Source organism: Mastigoproctus giganteus, chromosome 9, assembly GCF_048544385.1.
Source record: "Mastigoproctus giganteus isolate SK-2022 chromosome 9, ASM4854438v1, whole genome shotgun sequence".
Classification (NCBI taxonomy): domain Eukaryota; kingdom Metazoa; phylum Arthropoda; class Arachnida; order Uropygi; family Thelyphonidae; genus Mastigoproctus; species Mastigoproctus giganteus.
Genome location: NC_143583.1, coordinates 18851568 through 18867527, shown reverse-complemented (window position 1 = coordinate 18867527; position 15960 = coordinate 18851568).

The window sequence follows — 15960 nt, the reverse complement described above, 5'->3', positions numbered from 1 at the left end:
GGAGGCATCTGGATCAGCAAATGTATAATCTCACTGCCAGATAGTGACTGGAAGGAGTCTGAGTAGTGTGTATTGTCAATGAGCTGAGTATATTCTTACTGTGTGTGCAGCATATCCAAAAATTTCATTGCTTCATACATGTCTCCCCCTACTTTTGTTTTATGTAATGAATGCCAACAGAAAATTTATCTTCCTAAAGATCTAAACATCCCAACTTTTTTTAAGGGGTCCGCAAACTTGTTTTGATTTTTGAAAGAGTGTGTAAATCTCAGTAGTTTGGGAATTGCTGCTATAGACAGTTATCTATTTGGAGTAGACCCTTAAAACCCCAGGGGCTCACATCTGGTGAGATGGACTTGGCACACCCAGGGTTTTGAGCTGGATATCATCATTCTTCTCTTTCTTGGTGATTCCCTTCTACTTTTGACTCTGTCTCACAGAGTAATTCAGGATTTTTTTTTTTTTGGCAGTTGCACCATAATAAAAGCTGTACTAGGTGGACGTTTAAAGCGCCGCCGTCAGAAGGCCTTGTAAACGCCTCCAAAACAACAAACTAAGTAGCGTTTCAAACTAGAACTGGCGTATCTAACGTTGCATTGGATACCACCAGCGACTCACTTTTTCTCGTCTCAGTTTCGAGATTGATGTTCAAGTTGAATGTATTGCACATTTATGTATATAGTAGAAAGAGAAAACGGCGATGGTAGATTTATCCAGCAAATTCAAATGGGGCAGTTTTTTATTTTACAGAATGCTGATACAGAGTTTTGATGAACTCTAATTAAAAGTAAAAAAAAAAATCGAAATTTGATATCGTGATGCGGAAAATCAATGTTTCACTGCAATAGACGTTGGTGCTTATGGACGCGATGGCGATTCGAACACTTAAAAATTCACATTTTGGAAGAAGATTGCTAAAGAAACAACTTAATTTGCCGGTAACTAGAGCTCTTCCTGGGACAAATTAGCTGGCAATGTCATTTGTTTTTGTAAGGGATGAAGCATTTGGACCTGACTGAAAATTTAATGCTACCATACCCATCAAAAAATTTGAGCAGTAAGCGAAGAATTTTCAATTATAGATTAACTGGAGCAAGGCGACTTGTAGAATGCACGTTTGTAATACTGAGCAATAAATTGGGCATTTTTGACTCTAGCATATTACTGAATTCCCATCCTGCCATCGTAATGAAACATTAAAAGAAGAAAATAACAAAGAAAATAAAAAAAAATTCATCCAGTGACAAATTTAATGACTAAAAATGGAGCTTTCAGGATAAATGGACCCTTTCTTCAGCATTATAAATCATACAAAAGGGATAAAAATTTTAACAGATCACAAGAGTTGTGCGTGCTCCGGTGCATACATGGCCACGTGATTGAACATTCATATACTAGATTGGTGTTCATTGTTGGTACACGGACGTGTGTGGATTTGTTGCCAGCGTTTGCCGAGCTTCAAGACAGTTGATTCCCAGATAGGGTGCAGTCTCGTGCCCTTGCAGTGATTTAAGGTTCTTGAATTGTATGATATGTTTAACGAGTCTAGTCAAAAACGGTGGCGGAAGTGCCCGGATTGGCCGATCACTTCGTAATCGCGTTTAGGGTTTAAGGTCATGGTGGGTCGACCAGAAAAATACTTGGAGTGGTCAATGTCATCAAGGCGAATCGATCTGTCATGCTCTGCAAGGCTTGAAGGCATCCCGAGCTCTCCCCTATATAGCAACTGCCACAATCTTTGCAAGTTATGCAGTATACCACTTCGCTACGCAAAAGAGGAGCAACTGGAGTTTTCACATTAGAAATCAGAGAATATAAGCTACTACTAAGTAGTTGTACGCATTTTATGCGGTATTCCGGAGGATTTTCGAAATCTGGTCCGCCGTGCCCGGATAGTAGGGAATATGGGCAGTAGGCAAATTGTCATGTGGGGACGACGGCCTCGAGCGGATCGTAAGCTCTTGCGCTTGTAGCAAGCACTTATGGGTTGGGTAACCACTTTCGACCAGGTCAGTTTTTACTCTGGAAATCTCGGTGCGCCTAGCTTCCTTTGACCTGGTATGTCTCCGAGCTCGTGAGAATAGACCTCCCCCCCCCGTTTAGATGATAACGGGCGTGACCCGATCTGTAGTTAGTAACTACAGATCGGGCCACGCCCCTTGTCATCTAAACAGCACTGCACGCGCTCTATTCTGACTTAGTTTCGTGTGTTGTTTTTAAATTAAATTTAGATTGACATCATGCCTTAGACTAAAGCAGCAAAGCAAATGGCAGGATACAGTCACAGGGTATGCATTTGTGTTTGTTGCAAAGAGCATGGGGAAAGTTAAGCCCGAACTTGGCATTCTGCTGGGATTATATAACAGCTTGAAGAATAGGGTTAATGCCTTCAAAAGATTGAAAGAGAAGAACACATCAAGTACTCAGCCGCTCAGCCCAACGTTTGAGCCCATGCTCCAGCATTAGCCAACGCAATGATATCCTCCGCAGCAGGGATTCTTGAGGCTAAAGTACATGACGCTGTAGAGCATCTATCAGGTGACACAGAAGCCTACATTGGATATAAAGAGGTTTCAGTTCCGCAAATTTCCAAATTTCCTAGTCTGTCCTCAAGTCATAAAGAAGGTTAGACAATCTAAGGTAGGTGGAATTTCTGGCAAAGAATGCAAAGAAAAGCAGCGAAAAGTTCTTTACTTATGGAAACGGTGGAAAGAAGGGTTGAATCACATTAGTCCACTAGATATGAATGGATTTATCGCTCATAATCCTGCTCAGGTTGCGGACTAACAGAATGGGTATTTTGCATCTACATCCACAAAGGAGTAATATTTGAAGGTCGGGGATTCCAGAACTGAGTCAAATTCAGGTAGGGAGCTGAATGATTTTAAGATAACAGAGAAAGTGGAAGAGAAATTGTTCAAATTAAACACAAAAAAACACCTGGGATAGATGGGATCCATCCAGTTATATTCAACGAGGCAGCAAACCTTTAACCATGATGATGAAAGCATCCATGGATTCAGAGGATCCATCACCTGGATTCATCCCTATGGACTGGATATGTGCAAATGTGTCCCCAATTCAAAAAGAGGGAACCTGGTAGCTTCTGTACCAGGGAAAATGATGGAATCACTGGTTAAAGAAGTAATGCAAGATCATCTAGACAAGAATGCAGTTATACTGCAGTCACAGCATGGATTTGTTAAGAGTCGACTTTGACCAATCTGATTAGATACTATGATACAGTAACAAAGGAACTGAATCCAAATATAAATTTACATCTGTAAAATAATAAGAGGAGTTTGCCTCAATATAGTATTGATCATTACAGCTCTGATTCATACTATCTAATAAATTTACATCGTATATTTAGATTTCAGAAAAGATTTTGATACTGTTTTACATAAAGCACTGCTATACAAATTAGCGCAGTGCGGCATTAAGGGCAAGTTGCTGCTATGGTTAAAGGAATGGTTGAGTGGGAAAAGACAGAGAGTGGTTACCAATGAGCACTGCTCTTCTTGGACTAATATTATTAGTGGAGTTCCCCTCCGCTTTCAGTGCTGGGTCCATTGCTGTTTTCAATATTTTTTTATGATATAGATGAAGATATATCAGGCTTAAATTTGCAAATTTCCAAATGATACAAAGATTGCAGAGTGGTTAATAACGGTAATCAAAGTATGTTACTGAAATAAATTCTAGTAAACTTAGACTCACACTTAGACAAACTGAGAAGTGGCAATTGAAGTTTAATATTGATGATTGCGGAGAGCAATAATCCCTGATTAATGTTCCAGCTGTGCACTACAACACTCAAGGCAGCGGAGAATGAAAAAGAATTCGGGTAATTTTGCCGTTAGATTTAAATTTTCTCAGAAGTGCAGACAGGCAGACAGGAAACCAGCTTATTAGGTTTTGTCAACGATATACAGGAATTTTGCCAACAGGGATAAGGAGGTGATTTTCTCTTTGTTCAAAGCAGTGGTTAGTCCACGTCTCAAATACTGCATACAGGTCTTTTAAGAAGAATGTGTATCTGTTGGTATGGGTGCAGAGAACGGCAACGAGAATAGTGAGGGGAACAAAAGGGTGGTCTTACCAGGAGAGGTTTCAGTTCCGCAAACAGAAGTGCCCGGAGACTAGTTACCTACGAGATCTGTTTGAAGTGTTTAAGGTCTTGAATGGATTGAGTAAGCTCAATGCTGGTGGAATCCGCCCTCTTGCTTTAGATTATGCTCATGAGGAGCATAAATTAAACTTGAGGAAGGAAGGCTGCAAGTCGGATGTGAATGGGAAGTGGTTATTTTGGTGGGGAGCTCATGCTGTAAGCTTGCTTTTTGTCATCGTTTGACACTACTACTAGAACTACTCTCTGGCTGAAAGCAAAATTTTCACTTATATTCTGCCGCCATCTTTTTCAGTTTCTGTTCCCTTATGTGTATTGTCTGAGAAAGAGTAAAGATGTCATCAGCATTTAGTGCACTTATTTCATTTAAAAACATAAATACTTCAATTAGTTCTTCTCGCAGGTGTCTAGTTTTCAAGCTCTGCAATTTACAGAACTGAAAATTTTCGTGGTAAGGATACCCTTTTGTGTCCTTGACTAATCTGGCTGCTTGTCTCCATACCCATTCCAAGGTATCTATATGTTTCTTAAAATGATGCTTCCAGAACTGTATGCAGTATTCAAGATACGGCCTAATCATTAACTTGTACTATGGGATAATCATTTCCTTGTTCCTGCTGCAGACCTGTATATCATTGACAAAATTCCATGAGCCGTCCTAGCAGCCTGTCTGCACTGTTCAGGAAACTTCATGTCGGATCGTACAATTACCTCTAGATCTCTTTCTCTTCCACTTTCAGTGTAATACTATCTATCTAGTATGCTATTTTGGGATTACTGCCCATATTCAGTAATTTTCATTTATCAATGTTAAACTTCAATTGCCACTTCTCAGCACATTTGCCTGATTTTTCTAGGTCTTGCTGCTATTCTTACCATTATTCTTGATTTATTCAATAACTTTGATTCTTACCATTAGTCAACCTTTGTATCATTTACAATCTTAATGATACAGAATGGAAAACTACAATTGAACTTTCTGCATTACTAAAACTGCGAAAATCTCTCACACCGCACACTGACTATGATGTGCACGTGCAGTACACGTCAGTTCACCCGTTGAAATATTTACATGAGTCTTATTTACAAAATCTTATCTACAACAAAAGCTAATATTTTCTTAGAATCTCTAACGTTACTAATGAAATACATTTTAATTTAAATGGAAACAAGTCTTGGATGTACTTCTAGCAGGATCAATCTGATGACATAGATACAAGACAGTCAACATTGTGTAGTAGTCTAGTCGATATGGAGACCGTCAGACTGGAGCGAGACCTGCTCTCTGTTATTACTAGAATTTGGAGATAGGCTTGGGGATAGCTCGAAGTATCCTGCAGATAACCAAAGCTTGTTGTACTTGAATGCTTAAGGGCACTGAAAAGTGACCACCAATTTGGAAGTATCTTTTGCAGTTGGTTGAAGAGAAAAGAGTCCCCAAAAACTTGTCTTTTGTATTCGCCGTCTTCTCAAATCCTTTCGGCATCAACCGTCAATGTATTAAATATCTTGAATGTGTTTGCTGGGAAGCAACGCCGAAGACTCACGCATGTAGAGTGAGGAGCAGAGAGGTAGTTTCGGTCCAGTAGAGAGACTCACATTGGTCCGTGGTCGTGAAATTATGTTGTCGAAACTTGATGCTGAGGTTCGAGTACAGCATGGCTCGTGAAATGGTGAATGGATTCTCAACGATTCTATTGAACCATCTGAGAAACCAATATTTAACCGAGAAAACGGCTTTAAGATGACAAGTAGGAGCAGATGTACAAAGTGTGTAAGGGTGCGGGGACGAAACATTTCATGAAGTATTTAGTTGTGAGCAACGGGTTTTGCATTTCAACTAATTCCTGCTCCATGACCTCAGAGCTGAGTAAGTTTTGGCTTTCATGTTTGTGAAGTGAGATATAAAAGTTAGACCCTCATCCCACATTAATCCCAGATCCAAATGAGAGGTCATCTGCGAAACTGAAGTACCCTTAACTGTAATTGGGATGGTAGTTTTGATTTCCCTTTTTTAAAGATTGTGAGCCGGCTAATTTGCTTGAATTAAGATGCAATCCAATTCAAAGATGGCTTTCCAGGCTCCGTAGTATCGTATTTCTTTTGCTGTTGGTTGTCTGCGGAATTGTAAAAAAATTTAAGTTGTCTCTATATATATATATATATCGTAAAGTTGTTATTAGTTAAGAAAGGTTCTAGGGCAGCGGCGAAGAGGGTGGTAGAGAGCACGCCACCTTGCGTAACACCATTTAATATTGTGAAAGAGACTAGATTTACCACTGTGTTTGCTGACTGTGCGGATGATACATGACTCATCAATAGACCATCAATTTTTACAGTTTGTCCTCTGTCAAAAAGATTGGATTCAGAGAGTCTCATCTAGCTACAGTTTTTCTTTAAATATCGATAATAATTTACGTCGTTATGCCTGCATATATCAAAGTGACTAATACTGATAGTTAAAGTGGATTTTGTTGCCAAATATTAAATGATGCACAAGATCGTTGTAGGAAGATTTATAGCTTCAAGTAATCAGGACAGAAACAGATATAACAATTTGCTGTTATTTAGCAGTGGTACTGACAAAGGATACAATTAAACAAGTATTTATCGTGTCTCTAATAATTTGTCCAGTTCTTCCTTAATCTTATTCAAACTACCCACCCCACAACGCCAGATTTAAGTTTGTTCCAAAAAATAAATTACCCGCTGGCTGATAGCAAATTTCCGTACATCTGTTGTGCACCCATCCTGCCTCGATTTAAATTTATTCCCTTGTGCTTGAAGGCGACTTTTAGCTTATTCAATCCATTCAAAGCATTAAACACTTCAATAAGTACTCCTCGCAGTTGTTTAGTTTTCAGACGCTGCAATTTGGAGAATTGAAGTTTTTCTTGGTAAGAGTACCTTTTTGTTCCCCACACTAATCTCACTGCTCTTCTCTGCAGTCGGTTCAAGAGATCCGCATCTTTCTTAGAATAAGGCTTTCAGACCTATATGCAGTACTCGAGGTATGGCCTATCCATTGTCTTATACAACGGTATAACCACCTTAACCATATTACAATGATAAATAGGAATTCTGCCAGCACAGATAGTGAGGTCCTGGCAGAATTCCTATTTATAATTGTAATATGGTTAGGGAAGGATGTTTCGTGGTTTCTATCCATTTAAATTATAATATATCTAAATTACCACTCTTATACCACGTGGAGTTTTAATATATTTTATTTAGTTGTTACCTAAACTAATATACATTGAGTAACGTTTCAGGTATCTTGCCGATACCCAGGAAGTCGCAGCAAGGTATGATGATGGGTATCGGCAAGATACCTGAAACGTTACTCAATGTATATTAGTTTAGGTAACACCTAAATAAAATACATTAAAACTTCACGTGGTATAAGAGTGGTAATTTAGATATATTATAATTTAAATATTTATCATTGGTTAAACCTTATGAGCTGTCCTAGCAGCCCATCATCAGTGTTCAAAGTACTTCATGTCTGACTAGACAATTACTCCCAGGTCTTTTTCGTTTTCCATTAGCAGTCTAGTATGTATGGTATTCTACAATTATTGTTAGCCATATATACCAAGTTGACTTTGCATTAGCAACCCCTCCTTGTGTAGGAATGGACTAGTCTGTTCTGTGATGCTGGCGATGGCTCAAAGTCGAGAACGGCTGATATAAGTTTGTAATTCGTATACATGACGATCAGTTTTTTGAGTGTCTGAGGGGAAGAATGGGACAGCGTAGAGATCTTTTCGACTTCGACAATGGAATGATTGTGGAGATAAAACAGGCAGGTGCCAATATCTTGATAGCAGCCGACATGCTCAAAAAAAAAAAAAAAAAACAACTGTCATATTACGGCCACCCGAGAACCGTCTAATTTGCCTATGTGAAATATGTTCATAAATTCCTCTGTTGTCTGGTCGATTTGCTTGTTGTGCTGGATGAAAAATTCCAGTGTCCGGTGGAGAAGACCTTGCTGTCCACGTCTGAGACCGTCTAACTCAGCCACAAAGTGAAAACAAGCACATAAAAGTTCATTATATCATTGAAGAGATTCGAACCGGGCCTTTTTAACACAGTGTGGGGGAGGATGGTGATTTTAACTACTGTGTTACCTGCGCGCGCATTTCATTAAAACTGCTAACGCCTTTCGTTAACACTATTTTGACTTATTGAGGAGATGCAATAGCTCGCAGTGCTGCCAGAGGGAGTCATACTTTATACTGACATCTGCTGGTGTTTAGCATTAAATCAAGTTAATTAGTTTTTATGCTTTGATCAATTCTTACCTTTATCCTCATAAAATAAATCAATTTAAACTCCTATCGTTCGAACAACATTATTTATCTTCTTCCCCAGTAACTATTGGAAAGGTTTGTTCCTCCAGTTGTATTCTGCACATATTTCTATTTTATATATTTTTGATTGATTATCCTGTCCTTTGGTTCATATTTTTTCACAACAGACGTTACTAGTTAGAGAGTCGAGAATGAAGGTCGCAATAGATTTCTCCCAAATATTCTAGTTTTTCATCCCAACAAAATAAACAAACTGACTAAAAAAGAACAAGCAAAAATTGGAAAAAAATTGAAAATCAAAAAAAATAAAATAATAAATAAAATAAAATAAAAAACAACAACAAAAATAATAATAATAAAAAAAATAAACAAACAAAATGACGAAAAATACACCCAATTTGTAGACATCGCGAAATTATTTCAAAATTGACAAACTCATTTCCGTTCCTTTTTTGTTTACTGTTTCAACGATAGTACAGTTATTAATCAGTCCAAACTAGATTTCGAACAGGTTAAGAGTAGAAAACTTGCTTCTTGTCCAAATGGTGGCCACGCATTCTAGTCTCTTGACAAAGCTATTGGCCGCAACTTTTGCCCATCTCTGTTCCTACCCTCTGTCAAAACCAAATGGTTCTATTGCCACTTCAGCCACTATTGCCACCATTGCCACGCCAGCTGACCTGCTAGCATCCTATATTTCTTCCAACTCGTGTATTAATGATCTTGGTAAACCACCTTCCACCATTCCCAGTACGCCTCATTCAATGCCTCCTGCGGTTTTCCACAAAAAGGATGTCAGAACGATTTTGACGAATCTTAATACTTCCAGGTCCTGATGGTATTTCTCTACTTGTTCTCAAAACCGCTGCTCCTGGACTTACTCCTGTTTTGTGTCATTTTATTCATTTTCTTATTCCAAAGGTGTTTTTCCTTTTGTTTGGATTTTTTCTCATATCCAGCCAGTTCCTAAAAAAGGGTGACAAATCCCTCCCATCCAATTATCGTCCCATTGCAATTACTTCTACTAAGTCATGTAGAAATAAATTAACGTAATGGAATTACGCACTTTACTTAAAGTAATGGAGAAATAAATTAACCGCTAACTCTTAAACTATCTAGAAACCTTCCATCTGATGAACGATCGCCAGTATGAATTCCATCGGTGTGGATCCACTGGTGATATTCTGGCTTATGTTACCCGTCAATGGCCAAATTCAATGGAAAAGTTTGGTGACACTCAAGCAGTTGCTCTTGACATTTCAAAGGCTTTTGATCATATTTGGCACAAAGAAAGTCTTCTAAATAAGCTTCCATCTTACGGTTTAACAACTGTTTTTTGTAATCGGTTATCTAGTTTTCTCTCTGACCGCTCACTGCCGATGATGGTAGATGGCTCTCTGTCTTCTAACTTCTGAACTAATGCTGGTATTCCCCAAAGTTTAGTTCTTTCTCCCACTCTTTTTTCTTGTATGTTAATGACCTTCTTCAACTGACCGGAAATCTTATGCATAGTTTGCTAGTGATAACACTGCATTCCACCTTCCAGTTTCAGAAACATTGCCTTGCTCAAACAGCTTGGACTTCTCGAATATCCACTACCAATTCCTTAAATGCTCATCTCCAGGTAATTATCCAGTGGGGCAAAGGTAACTTGGTTGATTTTAATCTTTCTAAAACTCAGTTCTGTCTTATATCTCGCAAAAAGGGGTTCTTCTGCTCCTATTCTTATCTTCGATGACACTCAGCTTTCTAGGCAAGATCATATATCCCTATTTGGGATTGCCCTGACTTCCAATCTCTCTTGGCATATGCACACTACAAATATTGCTTCCTCTGCATCGAAAAAACTGGGTTTTCTCGGCCGCCGTAGCCTAGTGGTCAGGCGCGCGGGTTCATAAGTACACGTGCCTTGAGTGACCGGGGTTCAAGCCCGTGACTGTTGAATACGGTGCTGTTTCTTGTATTCTGTCTATCTTGTGAACTCCTCTGACCGTTTGGTCGTCCCGGAGTATAAACAGAAAATTTATTTTTATTTATTTATTACTTTTCTTCTAAACAGTTGTTCACTCCGTACAAATTGCAAATGCGCCCTACCATGGAATATTGTTTCCACATTTAGGGCGGTGTCCCCCCAAACCTCTCTAAGGCTTCTAGATTCTATTCAGAAGAAGACAATTAAGTTAATTAATGACTCATCTGTAACAGAGTCTCTCCACTCTCTGTCTCATAGATGTTCTGTTTCTGCTGCATGCCTTTTCTACAGATACTTCCATGGGCACTGTTCTTCTGAATTGGCGTCTTTAATTCCCGTCCCGCTCTCTCTCTTTCAAAGCATTCCGAACACGTACCACAACCAGTCAACATCCTTTTACTGTCCATCTTCAAACTCACAGAACCAACTTCGCTTCTTCCTCATTTATTCATTCAACTTCCGTTTTCCGGAATAAACTTCATACGTATTTTCTGAAAATTACAGTCTGCAGAAGTACAAGTCTAATATCAACAAATATCTTCTTTCACCTTCTAACTTTTACCCATGCACAGTACTAAGTACTATAGGCTCTAATACCTCTCGTATTCGGAGTTTTCATAACACACACACACACACACAGTGACGTAGTGTTAGATCACAGTGTTTGTGTGTATAGAAAGTGCGAACACCAGGTATTTGGCATTCAGTTCAGTGTAAATGAATTGAATCTAGCTGCAAGCAATGCCCAGTAAGAGTAAGGATTGCATTGATATTAACTGAGTATGATAACTCGGAAATGACCCCATGCTTCTTTATATCTTTACATTCAAAATATTGAAGACTGATGTGGAGACTTCAAACCTTGAAAAACCTTGGCATTAGAGATGCAAAAAGTCATAATGATGACTGAGGTGTGAAAGTCATAATGAGTGTGTAGAAGGTTCCTCCTTCCCGCAATGCATTTTTGATGCATTTCAAGAGTTTACCAAAGCAGCATTAGTGGGTGGAGTATTGGGACATGCACTCATTATGAGGAAGGAGTGGCGCTGTAATCTGAGATGGTAAGGAGTGGAATTGTGGGAACTAACGCATGTTAAGGAGAAAAGAGGCGTGGTTGGGGTTGGGGTGACATTCTATTGACTAATGAGAAAGGAAGCGCATTATTCAATGAAATGAATGGACGTGGTTTTCAAGAAGCATATACTATAATGAGGTAATTTCTGGGATATTTGCATCATGCACTTATTTTAATTTACATTGCAGTATACATGTACTGTACTTCATGTAAATTGATTGAGTGCTATGAAAGGAGATGAAGCATATTGGTGAGTGGTATTAGCATAATTAATATATAGAAAAAAAAATGGGATTAGGTGTTGCGCCACACCGAGTTCGTTCAGAGACTCAGAGATTAACAATAAATTGTTAGGTGCTAGGCGAGTCCATTGAGCCATGATGCACCATGATCACAAGGTTCATAAGTTTCTCTCATTGATAATGTTTTTCCAGTATTTCATTCCGTTTCATTTTAAGGTTTGCATAGCGCACACCAAAGAATTAGTTATTCCGTTCCATTTGAGTTGAATAGTTGAGATACCGGACCGGAACTGTTACACAGAGCGGTATAGAGGATAATATTTTTTTGCATATATTGTATAAGGTAGTCTCGAGTTTTTTGTACTGATAAGCTCCTCTGATTGCACCATTTTGAAGTGAACTATTTTTGTCTGGCCATATTTAAGTGATCTGTAGGAAGGTGAGCCCTTAACTTCAGCCCGAAATCAGTGAGAGCGGACCTTTTCTGCTCCATTGATAGTGATATTTGGCCATCGTTCTTGTACAATATGTGAAACCATACTGTATTTAACATACTGAAAATAGATGCTGAGAAATGTGCAACCATAAGCAATACAGAAAACAAAGGATTTTTTTTTTTTACAAAACTAAGAAAACCACGGGAGGGATTGATTGAAACATAAATACAAATAACAATGCAACAAAACGAGCAGAAAAGCAGCAATTTGCTGTAAAACACAAACTTGAATGCTCGCTTTCTATCAAAAAGTAAATACAGTAGGCCCAGTAAATACAATAAGTTCAAAGAACTGCAGTACCTTGAACTTAGGGCCTACAGTATTAAAATCATGTTTAAAATCAAAGGTAAAATAATGAATTACAAATAATTAATTCTCCTAAGTGCCCTTCTATGGCTTGCCTGTTCAAGGAGAGAAAGTTTATTAATTTAAACTGAATGAAATAAATTAAAAACTTTCAGCAGACTTTTTATAAAAATGCATATTTATTTAGACATTTTCTATATGATATTTCATTTTAAAAATGAGGACTTTTTCAGGCTAATTGAAAAATAAAGAAACGCACTTTTTAACAATCAAAAGAACAAAAATTTAAGGCAAATTATAGGCATAAAATATCTGTTTAACTTACCAGTTATGCAAAAATGACCACGTATGAGTCTTGATACGTTGGGAGATCAGAGGGATTAGTTGCAGAGGAGGCAAATGTAATGGGACTTGATGCAATACAGGTAGGAATCGGCTTCAAGAATTGAGTAAATGAGTGGCTTCGGGTTTTTCATCCCACACATCAAATCGCACTGCAAAAACACTTGTACGGACGTAACACACCATAAACCCTGTGAACCATACAATCGATGCTCGAAAAATCTCCAAAGTAAGAAGAATAAATCAATCTTTCATCGGCATTTTTCATAAATTTAAGAATAATGTTTGAAAAACTGGGATGGATTGGACTATTGACAATCTGCCCCTGAAGAGAAAAGAGTGAAAATAAGAGAGAGAGACTGGACTAGTACGGCGATAATGAATAAGTGGGATATCGGAAGGAATATAAAGTTATGTAAATTTTGTTGTACAGGTCTGGACGAAAAATATGCAATTATAGCACATTTCTCGGCTTTAAGCTGAATATGGGACTCAGCCGGAAACAGGAAAAGTTTATGTGAGCATGAAGCGAAGAAGAAATAGGTGTAACGCTATCTGTAAATTAATCTTTGCTATACCGAGATGGTGATAGAGAAATTGATTAAAGACGAAAAAAAAAACAGACAGGGGTTCAGCGAGGAAATAATGAAATGGGGAGGCGAGTTTGGTGGCACCCAGAGAAACAATAGCTTCCCACCTAGTTACTGCGAGCAACTAGATCAACACCTGTCTCTGACAGGAAGACCGAAAGCTATCTCTTTTTCGAGCCGATCCAGAGAGACAAACATATGGGGAAATGTAGCGGATCATTGAGAAAGCCATCGTCTTGTTACCGACTTGATGGGCTACGCACGGGAAGTCCGCCATTCTTTTCTGAAGACATTAACGCCGCCAGATCTTTAGATGGTCAACGGTGCGAAGCTAATAAATTTGCTTCCCTCCCATTAAAGGCTGAGAATAGTAATAGTTCTCCGGGATGTACGGTAGGTCTTTTAATTTAGTTTAGATGAGTTTAAGGCGCGTTCGGACGTCCCTCTCGATCAATTATTTCTACGCATGAAGTAGCCATATGGTGAAGACGATCTCTATTGTATGAGTATTAATACGCAATAGGAAAAAGGAAATTCGCTAAAAAATGTACTTCCACTCCCTCCATTAAGCTCCATCATAATGCACCAATCATAAAATTTGAACTTATGGTTTCTACAAGAATGAATTCGTTGTGAAAATGAGGGAGTTTTTGTTTATACCGAACTTTTTAAACGGTGATGGCTTTTATCGAATTTTGATTAAAGACATTGCAGTGTATTTTACGTAATATGTTTGTGACGCTTCAGCTTCTCCCAAACAGGAATAAATTTCAAAAGTTGAAAAGAAAGCATTTAATTAAAAGATTATCCTCAGAATCGAATTTCTTTGCATATTTGATTAATGCTTGGCTTAGAAATTAATGATTTTGGGACATCCCCTCTCGGACAATTTATTCTCTACTTTTTATGATTTTGTTTTGACCACGAAGAATTTACAAAACAGTAACAGAATATATTTTGTGGCTTGAACAAGCGGCGTGCAATACTTTGTACTTTAATTAACCACTCGGCTATGGCTCTAATTAATATATTGACATTAATTTTAACCATTTGAAAGTTGAGAACAGTTCTTTGGCTCTAATTAATATATTGACATTAATTTTAACCATTTGAAAGTTGAGAACAGTTCTTTGGCCCTGCAGCAGAAAGGCGCAGCATATTCCCATCTATGGTTACCATTCCTACTAGAGGCCTATCTCAGACAGATAGGCCTCTATTACCTGCAGTTTTCCTATTGAAAAGCAATTTTACAAACTCATTAAAATGTCTATAAAACAATTTGGATTCCAACTGACTATTCAGAGTACTGTATCTTTATATAACAGAAGGATTTTTCCCTCCAGATGCATTCTCAGGTACATTTAAAACGGACAATATAAAATGTCCTGAAGAGCCACAACCACATAATTCGAAATCAGCCAATCCAACTGACTGAATCCAGTCATCAAATAATTTTTTTTCTTACAACATCCTTAGATAGGAGCATCATTAGAAGAAAGAAATTTCCTGGCCAACTGCTTAAAAATGCGATAGATTCGATACGAAAAAGTCCTTTTTAAATTCTGTACGTGGAAACCCTTCACGATTTTATGGATTTGAATTTAAAAGCAGTTCACCAGCAGAAGGGAAGATTCAAAATTGTTCTCAATTATCGAAGATGAGAAATTATACTTAACAAACAACCAGTTGAAGAAAAAAACATATGATGGAAGTTTTCCATTTATTCCTCATGTGCACCACACCTTTTAGAATTGGACAGTTACAACTAAGGAAGACGATGCACTTTTAGATATACAAAAAGAAGACATTGAAAGTCATCGGACAGAATTTAGTTATGTTTCGTGTTACTTTCTGTTTTATTCAAAACTATTGAAGGATTTAGTGCATGTTTTCTAAACATAGTATACATCAAAAGTAACCAGCACCTGAAAGTTTCAAACAACTTTTTATTGATATAATAATTAATTGATATCGACTTTCCTTTGGCCTTATTTTGCATACTATGCCTTCATCAGTAGAGTCCAAAACCAATTTTTGATAACAGGAAGTTTTGAATATTAAATAATAATTATAAAAAGATTATTTTAAGATGTAGTAAAAAGTACTCCTGTTTGGGACGACAGTATTTACTTCTGTTGAGTTTTTCATTCATTTAGTTGGGACTGGAGTGTTTTTCAAATCGGTTTTTCATCCCACTCATAGACAAACCACCCAGAGAATAAAAGCAACTCTAAGAGCTGGTACATTGGGCTCAAAGAATAATATGCTTGAGTAGAATAATTTTATCCTAAGCAATCAGAAAGATCTCAAATTTGTCTGTTAACCATCTGTAAAGTCTTTAGTTTTCTATAAAACTAAAGAATGCATTTCAGTTTGTCGTACAGTATTTTACTATTATCTGTAGAATATAGAAAGGGCAGCGTAATAGTTTTTAGCCCAGGAATGCACTATGAATGGAATATGCATTGCATAAATATCTCCTTCTCTCCTT